The sequence below is a fragment of the Cupressus sempervirens genome, chromosome 5 (assembly GCF_028749045.1).
Source record: "Cupressus sempervirens isolate cs-2001-9-10 chromosome 5, ASM2874904v1, whole genome shotgun sequence".
Taxonomy (NCBI): domain Eukaryota; kingdom Viridiplantae; phylum Streptophyta; class Pinopsida; order Cupressales; family Cupressaceae; genus Cupressus; species Cupressus sempervirens.
In genome coordinates this window covers 942,930,656-942,957,321 of record NC_143122.1, presented here as the reverse complement: position 1 = coordinate 942,957,321, position 26,666 = coordinate 942,930,656, and positions in this window count along the sequence as shown.

The window sequence follows — 26,666 nt, the reverse complement described above, 5'->3', positions numbered from 1 at the left end:
TTCTTGTTAGATAGTGAAAGGGTTTTCTGGTTGACTCAGCTTAGAAACATGTTGTTTTTATTATTATGATTAACTATTAAATGATAGCATGTTATTTGATAATGTAATTGTATACACTAAAATATTTTCAAGTCAAGAAATTAACTATTTTTATATTTAATTAATAAAACCTCTTTTATTAACTTTAGTAAATATTTAATTTATTAAGTAAATTCACTTTTTTCTTTAATTAAATATTATATATTTAATTAATGATTTTTCCTCTATTAACTTTAATAAATTATTCAATTTATTAAGTTAATTCACTTGCTAATAATTAATTAAATATTTATATATATAATTAATATTATTAATCTATTAGTATTAATAAATTATCTAATTTATTAAAGTAATTCATGTAACTCAGTTACACTATCCTAAGTCTCTAAAATAATTTTATTAAGTAATTTATTTAAATTACTTAATTATCTACTCACCCAAATAACTGAGCCTTTCAGTCCACCTAAGCAGTCCAAGTCAAGTGCCACCTCATAGTTGCACCAATAATTAATTTTAATTAATTATTAAATTTATTCATTTATTTTCACACATGTGTCCTATTTTATGGGACTAAAAGAGGAGATGTGACCATGATTAACTCAAGCTTTGAGACACGTCTCTAGGATACTAAGTTCTATTCCTCTTCCTCTACTAAATTGGAGTTAGTCAATCCACCTCATGCAGTCAACAAGGGCTCATGAATTACTTGTCCATAGGAGTCTTATCTAAAGCTAGAGTCCTCTCAAGAGGTCTTGATGAGATGATTCCATGGACAAGTATATCATGAGCCCTTTTTTACTGCATGCAGTGGATTGATTGACTCCAAGTTAGTAGAGGAAAATGAAGAGAACTTAGTATGCTAGAGTCAAGTGTCTTAGAGGTTGAGTTAATCAAGGTGACATCTCCTCTTTTAGTCCCATAGAATAGGACATATAGGCAAGGATAAGTAGGATTTTTAACAATTAATTAAAATTAATTATTGATGCAACTAGGAGGTGGCACATGACTTTAACTTCTTAGGTGGACTAAAAGGCTCAATCATTTTGGCGAGTAGATAATTAAGTAATTTAAACAAATTACTTCATAACATTATTTGAGAGACTTAGGATAGTGTAATTGTAGTGCCTCTTGTGTTTGCATTCTGTACCCTTATTAATTTTTGATTCAAGAGATACTTGATACTCTTATTTATGTACTTTGAGATGACATGAAGGTCTAATGTTATAATTTGATTAAGTATCATAGATGCCTTACTGATATGTTGTTTGATTTATCATATTTTCATGTTGATGCCATTTTGAGAGGAAAATAGATCTATGATGATATCTGATTATCTGGTATTTGGATGTATTTTCTTATTATGTTATGTGATGGATCTTATGCTATGATAATTTACTTCACTCTTGTCTCTTTATGCTTTACGTGACTAGGAGTGATGTAAATTAATTAATTAGGTATTTAATGCATTATTGCTTCAGCTATGATATTATATGTGATTGCACTTGATCGTGTGTTTTAGTGTGTAGGAATTATATCCTTGGTAGTGGCACATGGAGTTAGTGATTCAACTATTCATATTTTACCAATGTCATCTATGTATGGTCAACGTATCCTTATTTTAATTATTTAATTAAAACCTTTCAATGATTATTAATTCTGAACTCATCTACATTTTGTGATTAGACTAGTTAGCATGTCTGTGCATTTAGAGGTTTGCATTGTCACGAAAGTTGTTAAGTTAGTTTTTATGATTTTGGGTTTTCAAGATTTATATATTATTGAATTTAATTTAAAGTATCTTTTCCTTAGGTGAATTGTCATTATGAGGAATAACCTATTTTTGTTTGGGTCAATTCAAAGTCTAGCTAGTCTAACAGGCTATTTTCCCTAATCAATTATTCAATCAAAAAGTGAATAAGTATTGAAAAAGGAATTTGTTTTCTTACTCTTTAATTTTGCAATTTAGAAATTTAGAAATTTGAGAGCTTTTTTGAAATCCTCTTCCCAAAGGGTTGGATTTCTCTTCATTCTAAGAGTTGTGAGCATGGGATTTTTTTGAGATAAGTCTCATTGGATTTAACACGAGAAGACCTTGCTTTTCCATCACTTTCAGAGGTATCGATGGGTTATTCATTTTATCGGCTTGATTTTAAATTTGGCCCCCTTTGCTGTCAGGTAGGGCTTTCTAGTTTTCTTGTTTCTACTTCATTTTAGCTTCTTTTTTTGGTAGTAGTTTGTTAGGAGGATGAGAGCTAGTATTCACCTTCATTTTCATTTGCTGGATATGCCTGGTTGGTTGGGTATGAACATTTTTCTAATTTTTGGGATGGGGGTTTGGGGTTTTGTATCGTTATGTTGGCCATTTTTTCATATGGTGTCTAAACCCAAATATTATTAGATTTTTGAGGTTTTTACATCCAAAGGTCAAATGGATTTTAATTTTGAAGTTTTCCAATTTCTGGGGTTTTTACCTCATTTTGTGTGCCACCCCACTTTCTTGAGTTTTCTTGGCATGAGTTTGGTTGTGGACATGGATTGTCTATTTGGATGTCAGTTGAACCTTTACTGCACTCATATTTTGCATTGGGATCTATGCCACATTCATCCTCCTAAGTCTATTTTTGGTTGAGTGACTTTATGCTTTATGTTCTCATCCAATCTTTGTGTTATGATTTTTGTGATGGTGGTGTGCAACACACAAGTATGTGTACATACATTTTTTGAGTGACTTGCGAGGCCTGATCTTTTGTGGTTCTTCTAGAAGTTATGATCATTGGGGTTGGGTTAGAAATTTGCATGCCTACAGGAACTCATCATTAGATGAGCATGGGTAGGGTAGGGTAGCATATGGAGGGGGCTTCTATCTCACACCTTGGTGATCATGGTGCCATAGGTTGGTAGAGGGAGCTTTAATTAGGTGATAACTAAAGAATATACTAGGTGGTACTAAAAATAAAGATAATGAAATATGTTCTATTCTTGAGCCTTCATTGAGGGAGTTGAATCCAAACGATCTAAGCTTGAACTTGGCCATGCCAAGAAACTCTCCATGATGTCAGCCCCAACTTAGTAGCCCATTGAGTGTCTAACCAGGGCTTATAGTTTATGCATCATCGATGTCTTGGTTTCACTCATCATACTGCTTGGCATGTGTGTTAGCCATGGATGTTTTCTTTTTGTGTTTTTGTGGTTGGATCATTATCTCCATCTACACAATGGGAGTAAGCCTATATGTTCCATGTGGTTGGGAGGCATAGCTACCTATACCACTACTAGGTTCCTAGTGGGACTACAAATTGAAGCCATGATTTTGAGTACCATTAAAAAAATCAAGCCCTATAAGTGCTTTTTGATGCATATGTACCTAACTATCCTTTTGAGGCTTAAGAGGTGTTTAATGTTTCTAACACCTTTCATTCCATACATCTATGTGTTTTATGAAGATAAATTACCTTTCTGAGTCATTCTGTGAAGTTCCATTTTGAGCAATACCCAAATCTACATTTTTGCCTATGTCAAATAGCAATAGGAGGCCTTGTTTACAATTGAATATCTCACACCCAGTTACATTTCACAATTCACTACTTTGGGAGTGTTTAATATCCATACCAGAGAACCTATGTTTCAAATTTTGAGTTGTTTTGATATGTTTTGACTAGGTTTTGAATCCCTCAAAGTCAATTGTTTATTGTTGTCATGTTGATGTGAATTGTTCAAAAATCTGGGAGGCCCTACTTGACTTGTTATTACTTTGATCTAGTTGACCAAATGATAAAATTCCTTTTGTGTTCCATTTTAGAGGTCAAAGAATTTCTATATTTTAATTTTGAGCTTATGAAAAATTTGTTTGATCAATTTTTGAACACGATTCCAAATGCAATTTTTGATGTTTTATTGGTGTTAGTAAATCTCATATTGGTTAGTACCCCTATTCAAGATGTCATCACTCTGAATCCATGATAGGTGAGATCGAGTGGGTTCTACCGTTACATTCTATTCTAAAAATAGTTAAGTGTGTGAATTTTCAAATCTTGGCGAATCCATCTAAACACTTTCCTAGGTTCATTTCTTTTAATAAAACCACTTTTGTGCAAGTGTTTCCAATCCTGCAAATTCGAGTAGCCCACTTTGACTATTTGCCAAATGCATCTAGTTATCCATCATGAGCCCTAATTGTTGATTCATACTCTCCTTGTGATAGTGAACTAATGCCCCAATTTTTTGACCCCAAGTGTCAGTCTGCCCATCTTTTGAAGCCAAATCTAAGCATGATTTATTATTTTTTGATGTGTTTTCTTACAGGCAATTTTGAGAAGGCAACTTTGACAGTTAATATCTTTTGACTAAGAGTTTATCATGAGATGAGATTTGACATGGTACAAGACTGTGGAATAGAGAATTAATATTGTTGATCTCAAAGCCTAGTCATATTTTTTTGTCAATTTTTAAGGCCAGTCAAAGGACTCCTGGCACAAAATTGACATGTTGTAAAAAGAGGTGAATTAAATTTTAAAAGTTGAATCAACAGTGATCGAATGGTTTTCAGTCAAATGCAGATGATTAATTGATCAATTTAAGGTTTTAATTGTTTGAAAATGAATTTTTTGTTTTAGTTGGACCCACTCTAGGGCCTGACTGACTCCTATCAGATTGTTAAGATGTTTGGGCATTGAAAGTTGCAATATTTGCAATGGTCAAAATTTAGTTACATTCTTCTTTTTGGAATGAAAAGAAAATGTGGATTGTAAACAATGTGATTTGATAGAGGAGGGATATAGAGATTGTTCCAAATAAATCAAATGGTAAGAGACTAGGAGTGATCTCCTTAGGAGTTTAATGTTGTCTTCAAGATATAGGAAGAACGTGAAAATAGCAAAGTGTGATGGATCTAATGCGAAATGGTAAATAAAAGGGAAAAAATTATTTGTAGCAACCAAATGAGTGTTATGAAAATTTTAGAATGAAGAATTAGTGTTTTCACAACCACTTTAAGGACTTAGTTTGGGAAGAAAGAAATAGTAGCTATAAATGGAAGCCAAAGGAATTTGATAATGAGGCTCCATACTACATTGTGATTAGGCTAAACAAATGTGGAGTTACCAATAAAGTGCATTTCAATTTTGAGCATAGGAATCCAAAGTTTGAGGGGTATATTAAGCATTATCTTGGATAGTTGTTCTCACCGCTTTAATTGGCTACATAAAGACATTTGTCTTGTTCATGCTCTTGTCATTGTTCTTATACCAAGCAATGTGGATTCATGTTAAAATTGGGTGAATATGAGACAACATGTGAATACTTTCCCTTCTCATGTTGAAAGAGCTAGAGTAGCCCATAGCAACATCAACAGGTCACCAATGGCTTTGAAGAACATGGTTGCTGGAACAGACCCTACATGGTGGCATCTCTAATGATGTTCTGTATTGGGGTAGGCCACAATAAAAACTCAAAGTTCCCCCCCCTCTTTGGTGAAGTAACAACCAATGACAGAGGCAAGGAACATAGTCAATCTACTAAGCCTTTCATGATTGTTAGCTATATCTTCACAACATTTTGATCATGTTGTGATGCCCAAGTTAAACTCCAATAGAAAAAATGTTGGATCCTTGTAAGCTAAAAAGAAAGGCACACATGTTGAGAGGTAGAAGGTCACTATACATTTTCCCAAAGTGATAGATGAAGGTGGACCTCCTCCACGAAAAGGATTTTGAGAATTTTCAAATTGTTTGCTGCCACCTATTAAAGAAAGTGCAATAATGTGGAGTGTGGGTTTTGCAATGATATAATGTGCTAAGAGGAAGAGCCCTTTGATCAAAGATATAACTCCATACACTCAGAAATAAACAAATATTATAACCAAATGCCAAATGCATTATGTTACAAGTGGATGAACAAGAATGAATGAAGCCGTATCCCATCTATTTTTACCTTTCACGTGGAAGGAGTGGAGCTTTCATTCTATCTGAATAAAGAGTCTCCAATGGCCTAAATATTCCCCTTTGTAGAGCTCAAACACTTCATGTCAATGCCAAATGAAGGAGATGCATGAGTATTTTCCTTTGGTCAATGGAGAGTGAATTCTACAACATATAAATGTCAAGTGTAGGTGGAAAGGAAATGTTTGTACATGAAATTTGCCACAACTATTCCTTGCAGGCTGTAATTATACTCTAAAATGTTTTCTTTTGATGAAGTCCCCTTTCCCAAAAGATGATCACTATTTAGTAAAAAATGGAGAAGAACTTATAAATTTGAAGAAGCTGAAGCAAGTTTTTAATGACACTCTGAATGATGAAAAGTCTGATCAAGCTCTCTGAATCCATGAACAAATGGTTGCTAGGTGAATTCTTTTATCCACTATCACATTTAACATTCTAATGTGTGGCCAAAAGGATTTCAAGAAGACATCCAAGGTCTTTATTCAGTTACAAGTTGCTTGATTTTGATCAATTTAGTCAGTTATACATAGGAAAGCCATGTGATGGAGGAGTTAAGGGAAAATAGTTCAAATCATTTAATCCCACATTGATGGGAAAATGTTACCTTGTGGTGTTTTTATATACAAACATTGGAATGGTAATGATCTTAAGGTTCTCCCTTATAGATGAAGAGACTCTTCATTGGGGCCCACCTAGCTGGCCAAAGGATGTAAATGGTTTAATTTTGAACAACACACATAGCAAACAAAATGCTAATGTAGAATTTTGACAAGCCAAAATGTGACACATGGCACTAGTAGGATCCAAGCAGACGAATCAAAAATTGACAAGTAGTAGAGGACCTCAGATGTGGCATGCAAATTGAGGCACTAACGTGGCAGAAAATAACACGTGTCATGTGGTTACTATGTCATGATGATGGTTTAATTTTGAACAACACACATAGCAAACAAAATGCTAATGCGGAATTTTGACAAGAAAAAATGTGACACATGGCACCAGTAAGATCCAAGCAGATGAATCAAAAATTGACAAGTAGCAGAGGACCTCAAATGTGGCATGCAAATTGAGGCACTAACGTGGTAGAAAATAACATGTGTCATGTGGTTACTATGTTGTGATGATGTGGCACATTGCTCACTCATCATATAACATAGCAAGTGATGATGTGGTAGGATGAGTTGGTACAATGATAGGATAGTGACATGGCAATGCCAATAAGGAAATGACATGTCCAAAAATGCCAGATGTTGCAAGGTCACTATGTCACAATGATGTGGCAAGATGCTAACTAGGATAGCGAAATAGAGACTGATGACATGACACAATGACATGAATCAATGAAATGATAAAATAGGTAACCAATGTGGTGGTGACATGTGGCACCTAGCTAGCATGTCAGATGACAAGGAAGAAGTCATCCAATTAGGGCATGACACATGGTAGGGTCGATCAACTAGGTTTGACCTAGATGAAAAAAGGAGGGAAAGTCAAGCTTGCATAAAAAATTAATTTTTAATGTTTTATCCAAAAAAATCACGTGCAGTATCAGATTTAAATAAATTTTTATTTATCATATAGTTGAAACTTTGAAAAATATTTAATATTTGTAGCCAAGTGTAGTTTCAAAGCCTAGAAGGAGCTTAATTTTCAAAGCTAGATTGTGGGAGTTTTTGATAAGCCCATATATGAGTATTATATATTGCCAAAACTGGGAGAAGATGAACTTTCCATTTTTGGAGTTTGTTTTTCAACAAGAGGTCACTGGTTAGTGTTATGTGAGGAATTTTCTTAGATGCCCAATTTTCATTTTCATTTAGTTGGGGCAATCCAAATTTGGTTCCCAGTAAAATTGTGAAATAAGTGAATGTAAAAGGAGGTAAAATATAGTTATGGACAATTTTTATCACCTCTAAATTAGTTAAATCGAGGTATCATCTGTATTTCATGATGCATTTTAGATATTTTAGTAGTAGAAGGGTTTTCATCATTGAGGAAGAGATATTTTAGGTTGTTACAAAACAATGATGAAAACCAAATTAGATTTCATAGGTAGAAAGATGATAGATGTTCTACAATAGCAAAGAATGGAGATTCAAGTTGACACATGTCACCTTTAGATTAGATCTGAGATTCCATTCTTCCTCTATATCTTTCTCTTTCTCATCCATTGTAAGTGTTGGCAATTTTCATTGTGATATGACATTGTTGGTTCCAATTTTGTCTGTAAGACCACATTGTTGGATCCAAAACTATGATTCCACCACATTCTTTAGTATATTTCTCTTGTATTAACAATAGTACTTTAGATAATATAGATAGTTATAATTTATTAAGCATTCCTATAGTTTAATTGATGTATATGAATGTATAGTTTTAAGGAAATGAATACAAATGAGCAAGAATATCTTTAGTTTCATTATGATTCTTATCTCCTATCTCTATAATCTAAAATCTTATGTGGTTTAAGGACAAAGAACTGAGACCCATTTGCATCCCCTTAAGGTTCTATGTCTAATATATTTTTCTATTGGAACAAAGGGCCAAGTAAATGCTTGATGTATTTGACAGGGTTGCTTATTATTTGAGAAGGATTCTTCATGAGAATAAGGTCTTTATGAACATTGATATCTAATTCAAAAATTGATAAGATAGATCTGATATACTGATGTATGGAATATATCATTGGTATCATAGATGTATGTGATTCATTTGTGGAATTTCCCAATAGATAAGGCACTGATTAGCTATAGGACCAACTTGTTCTTATTGTTGCATATTTGGGGTTTCTCTTAAATCAACATCATTAATCAAATGTTTTTCTCTTTATATGTTGAAGAACTAAAATGTGATACCCTCACTTAGCTTATCAAGTTCTTTGTTCATGTTATTAGCTATTAAATTTCTAATATCCTTGCATAAGTGTTAGAATATTTAGGGTTTTGATCTACTTTATTTACATTCAGTGTATGCTTATGATAACTGGTGCCATATGAAGAATCTTATAGGTACACCCACCTAGGTTTTGTAGAGCTTGAAGTAGAGGAAGGGTCTAGCCTTATAGTTGGCCCGATGTATGAAAGGGTGTGTTGAAAATGGGAAGTAGTTTCCCCTAGATGTATCTTGTTCTCATTGGGGTAATTTGAAACCATGTTGTTTCAAAACACCAATAGGACTAGCGTATAGAGATGGTCTCTTGTCCTAGTGTAACCATTATTAGATGTTTTCACTTGGTGCTTTGGGTTTTGGAGTATGCTTTCTTGTGATTTATGCTTTCATTGGGATGCTTGTATATCAAGTTTAGATGGTGTTATTTATTAACACATTTCCTTATTATGATGATTACCATATGATAGATGATGTTATCTATATTTGTAGAATTATGTTATGTGTTACTTCTAGCATGTTAGATTTCCTTATGCTTATGTTCTGCATGTTTTAGTAGTGACGACCTTATATGATAGTACCAAAAATATAGTTAGTAGCTTGGGATGTTACATCTGGGGGATGGCTAGGGCCCACAATGGTCTTATGATACTATTATAGTTGGGAGGAATTGTGTACTTAGTTTGGTTGTATTGTTCATTGTGATATTATTTCTAATTATTGCAATGTTGATTTAGTACACTATGATGTTTCCTTCTATACTTTCCCTTCACTATTTTTTAGATGGTTAGAAGCTACTTCCATCTTTTAGTATTGTGTCCAAGTGTTTACACCTTGAAATATGGATCTGGTACTCCTCGATGTGGAGGAACTTCATTCCTTAGCTTTTTTTTTTCTAGTTTACTATCTTGGGATCTCGTGTGAAATCATACTTTCTCACATGAGAATGCAACATCTCATGTGGTTTGTTGGGTTTCCTTGTGTGGCCTTTAGCACTTTCTTGCATGGAACCCAACACTAGTTTTAGGTGTCTTCGCTATTTGGCCAAGTACTTTCTCACACTATATGGTGAACACCCTTGCATGAAAGGTACTTCCTCACATGGCATGCTGCACTTCTTCATGTGAAAATATATCATACTATGGTCCTCACACAAAAAATAAGGGGAATCTCCACTAGTTTTTAGGGATCGATGTTTGGTGATTCTAGTACCCTTTGGGTTTACTTAATTTTCCATGCCTTGACAGATCTTAAATTCTTTGTTCTATTATCATTTTTGGTTTCCATTATTCTATGATGTGTATGCTAGTTTGGGTAGTGGCATTTGGAGACTTGTTGTTGTCGAGATGGTGTTTAAGTCTTCCATTCCAATCTATGTGATCCGAGTATGATGTTTTCATGTGCACCCATACTTGTTTAAATTTTTTTACCTTGGCTTGTTTTTCATCCTTCTTCCAAGGATCTCTAGGCAAGGCATTACATTTGGTATCAGAGCCCATTTTGTAACATTGGGATGTCTGTGTTATGCTTCCGCTATGGTTTTTTTTAACTTTTTTCTATTGTGTATTATTATATTATGGTTGCTACTTTGATATCTTGTTAGTTCATGGTTTTGACTCTTATAACCCATTTATTGTGACATTGTCTTGTTGTTCCCATAGTGATGCCTCTTGCATGTAGATCTAGTGGTCAAGGTGGTATTCATAATGGTAACCATGGAGAAGAGCACCATGAAGAGGGATATCAGGAAGGAGAAGGAGAATAGATTAATAATGCTAATCAGAATGGCATGGGGGCATTGATGCCAATGTTTTATGGGATTCTTGCTTGGTTGGACCCTCATATAGAAGAATATCAATAGGATCATGATCAAGGAAAAGGATCCCATCATGGGGATTCCCATCACTCAGAGCATAGAGAGGAGGAACATAAATATGAACATTCACATACTTGACTAGGTGGCAAAGGGCAACATCAGGGTGGTAGGGACCACAATAGTGAGGATTCCATCAGGTTGGATATCATGAAGTCTCTTCATTAATCCAAGCTACCATTGTATCATGGTAAGTGAGGTGGTCTCAAGGAAAAAACTTGGTTATTGAACATGGAGCACTACTTCATCATGTATCCATATGCAACCAATTTGAGAGCACATTATGTGATTATGTAGTTGAGGGACCACACATCTGTATGGTGGAATATTGAGATTCAAAAGCTGTAGATTAGTATTATAGATCTCACCTAGGAGATCTTTGAGGAGAAGTTCCATGAGAGATTCCTATCTCCTCAATTCAAGGAGACCTATGTTGATGAGGTACACACAATTCAACAAGGAAACATGATAGTGGATTAGCATAAAATCTAGTTCTTTGAGCATAGGTAGTATTCATGCTACAACTGTGATGATTTACTCCTAGCTCATCATTTCATCCAAGGCATTAAGTATGCCCTCATTAGAGAAGTATGTATGCATCAGCCTAGGACTCTTGTTCTCATTGTAGAGAAGGCACATATTGTAGAAGGAAAACTGTGCTAGAGATTTTAGTAGTAGATTTGGTTCTTAGAACCAAAGTGATTAGAATTCAAGATAGGGTGCTTAGGGCCAAGCCCAATTAGAACCCTCTCTGGGTGGTTATCATAGTAAGGGAAAGAAGAGGTTTTGGGGAAAGGGTGGACAATCTTCTAGTACCTTGGGAAAGAAAGGAGATAATTAGAATTAAGGACATAAATCTCAGTAGGATCATCCCCTTAGAGTTCTCATCAAAATTTTAGTAAGGATTGTGCACCTTATCCTAGTGCTACCCAGGGTGGTCACCAAACAAGTTCCAACTTTAGAGGAAACTATTATTCTTGTGGCCAACTCAACCATAAATCCTTTAAGTGCTCAATCAGACTATCTTTAGGACCTAGTAAGGGCATAGTGAGATCTAAGCCTACTATAGGAGATGCTAGTAGGAATCAAATAGTCTTTGCATGATTGAAAACTATCAAGTAGATCATTAGGGTATAGTAGTTGAGGCTACAAGTATGTTGCATGGTATTTCAACTTTAATTTTGTTTCACTCTGGTGCTTTAGATTCTTTTTCTTCACCACCTCTTGTTCAACAATGTGGGCTAGTGGTAGTGCATCAGGTCAATAGGTAGTAGGTTGAGTTAGCCACGGGTTCTAAAGTGGCTGTAGACTCATTGGTCAGAGGTTGTTTTATGAAAGTGGGAACCTTCACCACCATAGTGGATCTATCCATTCTACTTCTTGGATTGTATGACATTGTGTTGGGCATGGATTGGTTAGCTTCCATTAGGTGAATATTCACTTCCATTATAAGATGTTATAGTATGTTGATAACACAAGTGGTCAAGTGGAACTTTTTGGAGTCCTGAGACCAATCTCACTCCAAAAGATCTCAGCTAATCAACTAAAGAAGATTATATAGAAGGGTTTTTAGTTTTTTCTTATTTCTAATAGTATATTGAGAAATCCAAGAGCCATACGGTGACACTTGATGATCACCCACTCCTTTGTGAGTATGTAAACGTGTTTCTTGAGGAGATTCTAGGTATGCTGCCATAGTGTGACATTGATTTTTGGATTGATCTCGTACTAAGAGTGGAGCTGTTTTCACGAGTGCCTTATTGCATGAATGCTTAGGAGTTGAGTGAGCTCAGATTGAAGTTGGAGGAATTATTCTCCAAGGGCCATATTTGTCCTAGAGTATCCTCATGGGGTACACTAGTCATTTTTGTGAAGAAGAAGGATGGTTCTTTGCATTTGTGCATTGACTACCAGTAGTTGAATAAAGTGATGGTGAAGAACCCTTATCCTTTGCCAAGGTTAGATGACTTTTTTGATCAGATGAAGGGAGCATGAGTGTTCTCAAAGATTGATCATAAGTTAGGACACTATTATCTTTGTATCTAGGAGGTTGACATTCATCAAACAACTTTTCATATGCGATATGGGCATTATGAGTTCACGGTTGTACATTTTGGGTTAACCAATGTACCATCAATATTTATGTGTTTGATGAATGGTGTATTTTGTACTTACCTCAATCAGTGTGTCATTGTATTCTTGGAAGACATATTGTTATATTCAAAGATTGTAGAGGAGTATGAAGTCCATTTACATCAGGTATTATAGTGCTTGAGGGACCATCAATTATATGGCAATTTGAGTAAATGTGGGTTCTTCTAGTCAAAGGTGAAGTATTTGGGACACATCATCACTAGTGATGGAATTATAGTGGATTTTGAGAAGATTCACGTTGTCATGGATTGGTCAGTACTCACTAATGTCTTAGAAGTTTGTAGTTTCATGGGATTGGTGAGTTACTACCATCACTTTGTGAAGGATTTCTCACAAGTAGCTCATTCCATCACTTCTCTTCAACAAAAAGGGAAGAAGTATGTTTGATCAGACTAGTGTTAGGCATCATTTAATTCTCTTAAAGAGTATTTGCCCAGTACACTAGTCCTTGTCATGCCTAATCCTGTATGTAATTTCATGGTTTGTACAAATGCTTTATTAGAAGGTGTGGGTGCATTGTTGATGCAGAATGGTCAAGTGATTGCATATGAGACTAGAAAACTCAAGGACCATGAGCTTAACTACCCCACTCATGAATTAGAACTCATGGCCATAGTGCATTCCCTTGTCCATTGGAGACATTTTCTTTTGGGACACAGGTTTGAGTTGCATAGTGATCATAGAAGCTTGCACTATATCTTTACTCATCCAAACCTGAATGCATGACAACATCATTGGATGGAGTTATTGTGCAAGTATGACTTTGATGTTCATAACATTAAAGGGAAGGAGAATGTTGTTGCAGATGCCTTGAGTAGGAGCCAACATAATGTATCAATGATGTCATTGGGAGTGGATTTGCAAGGTCGTATCTTAGAGGCTTTGCCTAGTGACACTTGGTATCAAGAGCTGAGGGCAGAGATCAAGTCTAGACATACCCTTTAGGGAAGATTTTCAAGTTATTTTCTTTAGTTTGATGGACTACTATGACACTTGGGGCATATCTATGTACCTATGTTAGGTGATCTTTATACCTTGGTTTTGTCAAAAGCGCATCATGCACAATATTTCAAATATCTTGGTGTTAAGAAGATGCATGCTGATCTTAAATAACTATAATTTTGGGAAGGGATGAGATGAGATGTTACTAATTGTGTTGCTAGATGTATTGAGTGCCAAAGAGTGAAGGCAAAGCATCAGCATCTGACAGGTCTTTTGTAGTTGCATACCATTCGAGATTGGAAATGGGATATGATCTCTATTAATTTTATCAAATGGTTTCCTATGTCATTAGGGAGGCATGATTGTTTCATGGTGATAGTGGACAAGTTGTCTAAGGTAGCACACTTTTCACCCATTAGAGCATCTTGCACAGCTTCTTTTGTAGCACATATTTTCTTGGAGGATATTGTTTGTTTGGATGGGATTCCTCATTTGATCATTTTAAATGGAGATCCAATCTTTAATTCTACACCGTGGATGTCTCTCTAACATGCTTTGAGCATGCAAATCAATTTTAGATTGGCTTATCACTCAGATACTAATGGTTAGACTGATGTAGAGAGCAACAATGGAAGCACAACTTTAGGACCCAACCTCAAAACTACACTCAAGATGTTCAAATGATTGCACTTATGATTTGATTCACTTCAAAAAGTGTACACCTCTACAAGGAACCACTCTAAAGGTTTCAATACTTACCATACACAAATATGGCACAAAACAACTTGGCCCAAATCAAGCCTTTAAGGATAAGTTTCCTTAATTTGGGTAAAAAGAGGGATTTTGTGGTTCTAGGCCTCACAACTTCCAAAAAATGCTAGAAACCACTTAGTCACAATGAAAATAAAAAAAATCCAACACTGATTGCACTCTCAACAACCCACAACGCAAATTTCAAGAAAGGACCTAAAATCCTATTAGGTCTCCAATCCCTAATTTTTGCCAATAACTTCAAACTTCCCAAAAAACTTAGGGAAAAAATCACACTTTCAAATACCCTTTTCCAATTTCTCTCATACTCCAAAGTTTTAGAGATTGATTTCACTCTAGCATATCATAACTTTGACTAAGTCCACAGGCCTAATTAGCTAGGTTAGGCTTGGGTTTCAAAGCAAGAGGTTAAGAATGGGTGCATAGAACCAAAACTCCACTTCCAAGGTATTCTGCTAACTCATTCAAAGGAAATTTGTTTGACCACTAAGTCCTCAAAGTCTCTTCATCTCCATATCTAATCTAATTTCCTTCAAACTAGCCAAATACATGGTGATATTTGACCTAGGGCTTGCTCCCAAAAATTAGTGCCTTTAATTCTTGTTCCAAAACTACAAAAAATTTATAGTACACATCCCTAACTTGCTTCATACAAGTGGAGAAGAAATTCCACTAGTGGGTCAACAAGTTAGGGCCATTTGAATGCCAAAACCTTGAAATTGAGGGTTTCTTACACCGATAAGCTTATAAATTTGAATACTTTTGAAAGAAAAAGGATGAAAAATTCAAACCACTGCCAAAATACTTTAGACACTTAGCATCAACTTTTAGATCAAAAAATTCATCATCCACCCCTTATTCATCTATACTATACTTGCAAAATGTCAAGAAATTGCACTAAAATAGGTATATTTTATTGGGATTGCTAAACCCAAAAGTTGCTTAGAAAATTGTAATAGTTGCTAACAACTTTTAAGCAAATTTTGCTACTATAGAAAGAACTGTTGCATTTAAACTTGATTAACAGTTAGAAACCTTGTTAGGCTTCTAAACCCCTAAGACACACCTAGAAAGACATGAAATGAATAACATATCATCCATTAGGACCAAATGATGCCCAAGGTTTATAAACACACCAAGGGGTCTTGTGTCCTTAACAACATGGATGGGTCATAGGGAGATCATGAGATCTATCCCCTAAAATTATCACAAACATAATAATGAATGAAAGTTAGGTGCTTTGCACCACAAAATGAGAGAGTGAATAAGGTTCAAGAGGATATGCTTCACATGTATGTTATGGATAGGCAAGTGAAGTGGGAGGACTATTTGTACCTTGTTGAGTTTTCATACTATATCACCTAGTTTAGTAGTGTAAAATAAATACTATCTATTAAGGAAAGCATTAACCATACTAAACAAGTTGACACTTAAGATAGGACTGACTATTATCACCACAAAAGGAAGCAAACCAAGAATGGTAGGCTCCTAATGGTATAACATCATGATGTAATGGATTTTTCCTTGATTTAAGATATACATGCTCACAAGTTTATGCTCAAGCTTTAGATGGATGGATAGAGTGAATGAAGCAAGGTTGCGAAAATGGATTCATGGAGTGATTCCCACATTATAATGGTATTTTGGTAGTTTATGAGCTCTCAAAATAGCATTATAACTTTGCATGGAAGGTGTATTCTTTTGTGAAGGGAGGAGTTTCAATTTATAGGCCAAGGGTTGGAGGAATGGAGGGCCAAGATGCAAAGATGATGATATGGTGAGGGATGGTCATGATGCACTCAAAAGGGAGCACAAGGATTGTCCTAGTTTAGCACCAATGGGGAGATGACACTTGTCACAAGGAGGATGAGTGTGAGAGGATAGGATAAGGGTTGGTCAAAGGCTTAATGAGGGTGGTTGAGTATGTAAAAGTCATGTAAGAGATGTAAGAGAGGATGGGAGAGGTGTAAGAGATGTGTAAGGGTCATTTATGTTGGAGAGTGAGGGGAGAAAATATTTTTTGACTTTAGCTTAGGTTAGCAAGTCTTAACCCATGTTTATGATTGTGCACATGATTAGAAAGGGGATTTGGATTAGCTTAGAAGGGGAGTTAGGGGGTAAGTGATTTAGCTTTGATGGGATGGTTTAGTTAAGAGGCTAAGTGAGGTTAGTATGGTTGAATGGGTTGGATTAGGGGTTAGGATAGGGTTTAGGAAGGCTTTTTGGATTTTAGATATTTTATTAAAATGTTTTATTCAATAAAATGGGAGTATGGGATTAAATTGAATAGATTTGATTTATTCAATTTAATAGAGGAATAGGGATTTAATTAATAAATTGATTTTGGGTGATCATTTGATTTTATCAATTGGACTATAGTTAATTAAATTAATTAATTAACTAGGGGATGATGATTAATTAATTAAATAGTAAATATTTAATCAATAATGTCCTAGGAGATGACTAAATATGATTACTTATTGATGTAATCAGATTTAGGTGTCTACATTTTGCCCCTCTTTGACATAGTGTTGAAACAACACTATTTCAAAGAAGTTCAAACATAAATGACACGAAGAAGAATTTTTAAAGCAACATAGTTGCCCCAGTTTTGAGTAGAAGAGGAGATAATGGATTGCATGATGCGAGGAGGGAGGGTGATTGTTTGTTTGAAATTAAGCCCAGGGAAGTGATTCAGAAGATGGTAAGGTTGGGGAGATTAGGATTCTAGGATTAGGATTGGTGATGAGTAAGGTTATGATTGATGCAAGAGCTATGATTATGATTGATGCAGGAGATATGATTATGATTGATGTAGGAGCTATGATTATAATTGATGCAGGAGCTATGATTATGACTGATGCAAGATTGGATACAATGGGATTGATAGATTGGCTAGATCATGATGGTAGGATTGATTGGATGGGATGCTTGGATAGGATATGAGGCTTTGATAAGATGGGGCTCTTGGATAGGCTGGGATTCTTGGACAAGATGGGATGCATGGAAAAGGATGGGATGCACTAATGGGATGGGATGTTTGGATATGATATGAGGCTTTGATAAGATGGGATGTTTGATGCAGGAGCTATGATTATGATTGATGCAAGATTGGATACGATGGGATTGAAATATTGGCTAGATCACGATGGTAGGATTGATTGGATGGGATGCTTGGACAGGATATGAGGCTTTGATAGGATGGGGTTCTTGGATAGGGTGAGATTCTTGGATAAGATGGGATGCATAGAAAAGGATGGGATGCACTAATGGGATGGGATGTTTTGATAGGATATGAGGCTTTGATAAGATGGGATGTTTGGATAGGATATGATTCTTTAATAGGATGAGAGTGCTTTGATAGGATGGAAGTATGAAGTAATCCATTTAAGCTTGAGCGTGGGGGTGTTCCAAAGGGGAGCAATGCCATGTAGTTGAGCATTTATTTTGATATAGGAATATTGGGTATATGCCAAAGTTATGAAGAACATCAAGGCCTTTGTACCAATATTACATAGGACTGACATAAAACAAGCACGCAAGGATTGTCCCAGCATCCCACATGAATCTTGGGAGAATCATAGTGGGAATGATACTGGGTAACCCACAAGTAGAAAAAGAAAAGAAAAGATGAAAGACCTGATCAAGACCTTGCACTTGAATTGCCCCATTCATAGCACACCAAGATATAAAATATTGGTGACTTTGAGGAGGGAACAACCCAAATTGCTTGGAAGAGATACTTAAAAAACCAAATTTGAAATCTCAAAAAGAGAATAAATCGAAAGAAAATGTAAATCCATTAAAAAGTTAACCTTTTGCCAAAGAGATCGGTAGGACTAGATACTGGTGGACCAAGATCAGACGAGAGGAAGGAGGCATTCTACAAGGATCTATTAGTAATATTGAGGACTAGGATGAGCTAGGCAATCAGAACTATTTAGGAAAACATTTTGATGACAAGGGATCTTGTATGAGGATTTGCTAAAGCACCTAACCAAGAAAACTACAAGTTATGATCAAGAATGAACGGACATGAGGAGATGAGGGATATACAATGGTACCAAGTTGAGGACTAGTGCATAAGGAAGATATAGCTGATAGACCAAAATTATCTACAAGGGATTACCATACAAAAACTCAGCATGGTAGGGTAGCAGTGAGAAAGAAAAAGATAAGAAGATTAGGGGATGAAAGGTTTGGGATGAGAAGATAGTGGACAAAAAGCTTGAGATGGGGAGATAGAGGAAAAGCTTGGGATAAGGAGATAGAGGGGATGAAAAGCTTGGGATGGAAAGATAGAAGATAAAAAGCTTGAGATGGGGAGATAGAGGAAAAGCATGAGATAAGGAGATAGAGGGGATGAAAATCTTGGGATGGGAAGATAGCAGATGAAAAGCTTGGGATGGGAAGATAGCAGATGAAAAGTGTAAGACGAGGAGATAATAGATGAAAAGCTTGGGATGAGAAGATAGTTTGTGAAAATCTTAAGATAGTGGGATTAAAAATCTTAGGATGAGGAGATAGTCGATGAAAAGCTCAGGATGGGAGGATAGCAAATGGAGGCTCAGGATGAGGCAATAGTGGATGGAAAGCATAGGATGAGGGATAGTTGAGGGCTAGGTACTAATGACAAGGGATGTACCAAGTGATGGAAAGAGGGAGGTAATGTTGGGAGATGCAAGGATAGATGAAAAAGGGTACGATGGATAGGAGGATTTGGGTAGAGGAATGCAAAAAGATAGGGATGAACAAAAAGATGGACACAACACGATCTCCAAGGAATATAGTACCCACAATGATAATATGTTATTCAAGAGGAGTTTTCATAAGGGGTGTGATAGGATGGAATATTGATCAACAAGAGGATGAGGGAGATAGATGGAAGCGAGGATGTGAAAAGTTAATGAGGTAGAGGGTAAGTAGGATGGTTGGATAAAGAATAGGTGGATACAAACTTTGATGGGAAATGGATGTCAAAAGGATGAACAAAAGCATGTATGTAGAGGTGGACTTTATTTCTATCAAGATCCAAAGGAGGATTGTGGGTGAAATGGATAGGATGTGGTTGGTAGGGTGGGATGAGATGGGTATGATGGCTAATGGAAAGTGCCCCCAAGTGTGTAGAGCATTTGGATGGAGGGATTACACATGATGCTTGTTTGCCAAGTTTTCATCATGGTACTTATCCATGGCGTTTGAATTGCCAAGTTTTCACCAGTGGATGATTTTTTTTATTTTTTTTTATTTGATTTTTTTATTACATTCTTACTCATAGATGTTGGTAGGATGGATGGAAAAGGATTGGATTAAAGAGGTGGTATGGTGGGTGGGAGTTTGTAGATAAGGGATGGGAAGACATAAGACTTGAGGGTAAATAGATGAGGAAAATGAAAAGATCATCATTGGCACACACCTTGAAAGGTGATGAAAGTAGCAGGAAAGATGGTATTGAATGAGGTTAAGGAGATAATGAAGGAAGAGAAATATAAGGACTACAAGTAAAGTTGGAAGATGGAGGATTGTAAATTTAGGATAAGAAGCATATGGACTAAGAGTGGGTTGGGGGGATGAAGGATGTATATATGGGGATTTGGATAAAGGATGGATGGATGAGGCTTTTTGAGTAGCAAGAATGGATGCCGATTGAGATTTTTCTTTGAGATGCATTTCTTTTATGAGCACCCTAGCTATCCACATGATTTTTTACTTTTTTAGCTGGGGCTTTTGTGGCCTCTTGACCTTTTCTTTGATTTGGATTAAATGCTTCTCTTCTTGAACATGTTTTTTAGAAGGGACATGTCAAAACTTGGATTTTTGGGTTTATAATTTTTTATTTTGGCATCCAATATGCTTTTATTAGCCATGGTATGGGAACAAGAGCATGGATGAGATGGAGGGATGATGGATGGAGTGATAGGGTTTAAAGGTTGGAAGGGATTCAAGGGTGAGTTTCTTTGATGATCTAGCTGGTAGAATTGAGGAGATGGAAGGATAGATTAGAACATAGAATATGGATGGGTATGATTGCCCAAAATGGATGGAGGGAATGAAGGATATGGGTCTAAAATAGATGGAAATGGGGAAGGTGTAGGTCCCAAAATAGATGGAGGAGATAAAGGATTCATATTAGGTATATAAGGACCCAAAATGGATGGAAAGGGTGGGGGATTTAGATAAGGGGTATACGGACCCAAAATGAAGGGTTGGAGATAAGGAGTAAGATAAGGGCCCAAAATAGATGTAGAAAAAGATGGATGGGAACTTTGGGGTGAAGATGGAAGGACTTGTGATGAGGCAAGGATAGAGGGGATACCAACATCTAGAGATACACTTTTATTTCTTTCTTCAATATGATGTTCATTATTTGGAACACAAGATGTGAGTCCATTACTAGCTAAAGGAGTCACAGCTTTGGATATGATAGTGAGATTTTCTTCTATGGATCTATCATTATAGATTATGGGAGATGTATGAGCATGAAGTAGAGGGGATGGAAGAATAGGATCTTGAGTTGGATGGGTTGATGGAAATGGATCTTGAGATGGAGTAGGTGTGATGGTAGGATTCAGATATGGAGGGGATGGTAAAAGTGGATCATGTAGGGGAATAAGTTGGATGGCAGGATCTTCTGTTGTGTTGGGGGATATTTCAACATGTTTTTGGACAAGATCTTGATAGGAAGGGATGGGAGTGGATGATGTGATAAGAGAAATATGGATGGTTTCTTTAAGTGAGGTATATGGATGGGTAGGAGGTTTTGCAATGGGGATGGGTTGATGGAGAATGGACTTAGTAGGTTTGTTACATGGGATTGGGATAATGCTAGGAGGACAAGATGTAGATGGGATTTGGAGGGATTCAATGGATGGGAAGTAAGGGATGGAAGGGGTTTGATAAGTGGGGTGAATGAGATAGGGATGGTAGCGATAGGACAATATAAGAGGAGTGATGGGGGTGGGAAATGGAATTGCTTTGGGTTTCCTTGTAAAATTCCTTGGAGACAACTGTGTTGGACTAGGAGGAGTAAGGGGATTGGGGTGATATGTTGTATGACTATGATTGATTGGAGGATTTGGAAAGGGGTTTGGAAGAGATTGGGATGGTGGATTTGGACTAGGGATGTAGCTACAGGAATTGTTTTGGAATGGTGGAGATTGGGAGATGAAGGTAGAGGAAGATGGAGATATGACTGATGTATAAGAGGAATATGTGGGCAGAATATAGGAAGGTGATAAAAATGAGGATAGTAATGGATTTCGCTTGTCAAAGGTATGGTAGGGAGTACTAGTGGGTATGCATGGAGGAAGGATGGAGCAATTTGGAGGAATGTTTGGATTTTGGGGGATGTTTGGAGGAATATCTCTAAGGCTTTCAATATAACCACCATAGTTGAGAAGATCATCATGATCATTGGGATAGGATGAGGTGGGAGAAAAGGTGGGATGAAAAAACTCATCATAATAGGATTGTGACATGATGTTTTGGGGATGAAGGATGAATACAGAAATGGAAATTTGGATAAGTTGGGAAGCTTAGATTTAGATTTGGATGATGAGTTGGGTAGGGATGGGATGTTACTATTTAAGATATGGAGAGAAGAGGAAGACTCTATGGAAGACCTCAAGAATGATGGTACTCGAGGAAGGCTTGGAAGCATGGATGAATCTTGGATGAGGTAGTGACTATGCTAAGTACGCCCTTCATTGGGGTTGAATGATATACCAACGGTTGGGTTGTTGCAAATGGACTTGCTAACAACCATTTCAAAGGATAGATTTTTTTCTAAAACATGGAAAGGGTTTTGAACACTCAAGCACATCAAACACACCAATAGCCCTATGAGATGTTTGCTAAGATATACAAGATTAGCTAGAGGTGTCCTCAATATACGCAATGTACATGAGGCCCAAATTTGTAGATGATACAAAATAATGCCACTCAAGCGAGAGGAGACGGTAACCCAAATCTCCACCTTCACTTCCCAAAGGTATAAATTTCTTTGGGGCTTAGCCGAGAGTGACAAGATTATGCTTTCAAGAAAGGTGTCTTTCAATTCACCTCCCAATGTTTATACTCCACCAGAATGCTAGAGTTGAGGTCATCCCAAGGGGTGATGAAATCCTCAAGCAGGCCTCCTAAAAAGTGTAAAATAAGACCACATACATGATCTTGGGTTTAAAAGACATGTGTTCATTCCAATTGATGATTTAGATTTTATAAGCTATGACTGAAGACACTTGTGATTATGGCATACAATGTTCATTCCAACTTGACGGCATCATCAACATAATGGAAATCGAGAGATCGTCAACATAAGAAATTCAAGAATCATTGAAGTGTGTCAAAACCATGCAATGTTCATTGATTTTTAGGCATTCAAGATTGAGTTCAAGTGTTTTATGCCCAAATTTGAAGTGTGAGATAGTGCAATGATTATTTGATCCTTTGCATTCAAGATTGTGTTTATTGTTTTAAGCATGCATTCCAATAAAAAGTTGATTTTAATCCACGGAATTCAAGATTGATTTAAGTGACATTCATTCAATGAGAGATGTGTTTAAACATGCAAGTTCATTCTAAGAAAAATTGCAAAACAAAACACGATTAGATTTGTAAGATACTCCAACCTGCAATGCTACAAAAAATCAATTTGATTAGTCACCCAAAAATCCCAAAAATCAAAGCTTAACTATGGGAAAAATATTTTTGACTTTTTTTGTTATTTTTTTTATAGGTGTAAAAATGCTTAGAATTACCCCTATCCTACAGAACCACTAAAATTCAAATTTTGTTTTATACTCTCTTTTTTTTTTCTTTTTTCTTTTTAAATTTTATGATTATGAGCTTAAAGATATGATGATAAAACCTGCAGAAAACAAGTCAGAATAAAACCTACATGAAAAATTGTTAAAATTGTGAGTAGATCAGTTAAAAGTGTGAACGTACGAGTTTAGGTAGGGATCCGCAGGTGCTAGAATGTGAGAAAAGTTCGCGAGAATGTAGGACAAAAACTGGTGAGAAACTATGAAAAATTAAATTGTAGATTCAAATAACACAGCGTGATCCCATGAGAAAGCAATCTCGCAATCAAATTTATTAGCATTCCCACAAAGGAATTCTTTGACAGGTTTGAGAGGTCAAGGATAGGAATGAGTTTGAAAGCTTGACTAGTTGAAGGTTGTATTCTCGGAGGCAAATGTTAGTGATCTCATAGGTGATTATAGCATTCTCACAAAAGAAGAACTAGAAGGGATGAAAAACTACTCTGTAATATGTGGCAGCAACTGGTTGGGGATGAACTGCAAACTCGCAATCACAGGGTCACATTCCTGTCGGTGAATAGTCACGTTTTTGCAATCGCGGGATCGCGTTCCTAAGTTGCAAGATTACAAAACAAGTTGATTTTTAGGTGTTAAAAAATAAAAAATGGTTAGATGGCTAGGAGCATGATTTTCAAAGGATGACCTATGTACTTGCAACAAGATCAGCAAACTTATCACAAAAACACACAAGCAAACAAGGTTAATTTGGTTAGTTAACACAAAAAACTCAAAAATTGATTAGATTGACCCAAATGTGGGGTCCCATTGGGTGTGCCAAAATTTATCACATAGTTTAGTAGTGTAAAATGAATACTAGCTATTAAGGAAAGCATTAACCATACTAAACAAGCTAACACTTAAGATAGGACCAATTGTTATCACCACAAAAGGAAGCAAACTAAAAATGGTAGGCTCCTAATGGTATAACATCATGATGTAATAGATTTGTCCCTAATTTAAGATATGTATGCTCACAATTTTATGCTCAAGCTTTAGATGGATGGATAGAGTGAATGAAGCAAGGTTTCAACAATGGATTCATGGAGTGATTCCTACATTATAATGATATTTTGATAGTTTATGAGCTCTCAAAATAGCATTATAAATTTTCATGGAAGGTGTATTCTTTTGTGAAGGGAGGACATTTAATTTATAGGCCAAGGGTTGGAGGAATGGAGGGTCAAGATGAAAAGATGATGAGATGGTGAGGGACGGTCAAGATGCACTCAAAAGGGAGCACAAGGATTGTGCTAGTTTAGCACCAATGGGGAGGTGACACTTGTCACAAGGAGGATGAGTGTGAGAGGATAGGATAAGGGTTGGTCAAAGGCTTGATGAGGGTGGTTGAGTATGTAAAATTCATGTAAGAGATGTAAGAGAGGATGGGAGAAGTGTAAGAGATGTGTAAGGGTCATTTATGTTGGAGGGTGAGGGGAGAAGATATTTGTTGACTTTAGCTTAGGTTAGCAAGTCTTAACCCATGTTTATGATTGTGCACATGATTAGAAAGGGGATTTGGATTAGCTTAGAAGGGGGGTTAAAGGGTAAGTGATTTAGCTTTGATGGGATGGTTTAGTTAAGAGGCTAAGTGAGGTTAGTATGGGTGAATGGGTTGGATTAGGGGTTAGGATAGGGTTTAGGAAGGCTTTTTGGATTTTAGATATTTTATTAAAATGTTTTATTCAATAAAATGGGAGTATGGGATTAAATTAAATAGATTTGAGGATTTATTCAATTTAATAGAGGAATAGGGATTTAATTGATAAATTGATTTTGGTTGATCATTTGATTTTATCAATTGGACTATAGTTAATTAAATTAATTAATTAACTAGGGGATGATGATTAATTAATTAAATAGTAAATATTTAGTCAATAATGTCCTAGGAGATGACTAAATATGATTACTTATTGATGTAATCAGATTTAGGTGTCTACACATACAACAATGAGTATCATAGTTCTCTTATCATGTCACCTTTTCAAGCCTTGTATGGTAGACCATGTCATACCCCTTTGAGTTGGAATTGCTTAGAAGAATATGTTCTTTTGGGTCTAGAGATGCTTTAGGATATGGAGTAGTAGGTTGTTCGCATTAGGGAGCATTTGGTTACTGCTTAGGATAGGCAAAAGAAGTATGCAGATGCCCATAGGTTAGATCATCACTTTTCTACTGGTGACAGTGTGTTTTTGGGAGTGCATCTAAGGAATAGTCCCATCCATTATGGGAAAGGCTCTAAGTTGGTACCACATTTTGTTGGACCATTTGAGATCCTTGAGAGGATTCATCCTGTTGCTTATTGACTAGCATTGCCACTTAGCCTAATGCACATCCATGATGTTTTTCATGTTTTTATTATGAGGCATTATATTTTGGATGTGACCCATATTCTTGATTGGGATGCTTTGAAGGTAGTGGATGGGTAGCTTACTTTGGAGCCCATTCATATCCTACAACAATGGAGGCTAAGCTTGTGAGGTTGGGACATCAAGCAGTTAAGGGTCAAATGGACCTAAGCAATGAGACCTCTACAACTTGGGAGGATGCTACATGACTAAGGGGATTGTACCCCTATCTTTTTGTTGGTTTCTAGGAGTAAGCCTAGGCTAGTGGGGGAGGATGTAGTGCCTCTTGTGTTTGCATTTTGTACCCTTGTTGATTTTTGATTTGAGAGATACTTGGTACTCTTATTTATGTACTTTGAGATGACCTAAGGGTTAGATGTTATACTTTGATTCAATATCATAGATGCCTTACTACTATGTTGTTCAATTTATGATATTTACATGTTGATGCCATTTTGAGATGACAATAGATCTATGATGATATCTGATTATCTAGTATTTGGACATATTTTTTGATTATGTTATGTGATGGATTTTATGCTATGGTGATTTACTTCAATCTTGTCTCTTTATGCTTCATACGAACATGAGTGATGTAAATGGATTAATCAGGTATTTAATGTATTATTTCTTTGGCTATGATATTATATGTAATTGTACTTGATTGTGTGTTTTAGTGTGCAAGAATTATATTCTTGATAGTGGCACATGGAGTTAGTGATTCAGTTATTCATATTTTACCAATTTCGTCCCTATATGATCAACATATCCTTATTTTAATTGTTTAATTAAAACCTTTTATTGATTACTAAATCTGAACTCATCTACATTATTTGATTAGACCAGTGACCATATTTGTGCATTTAGAGGTTCACATTTTCACAAAAGTTGT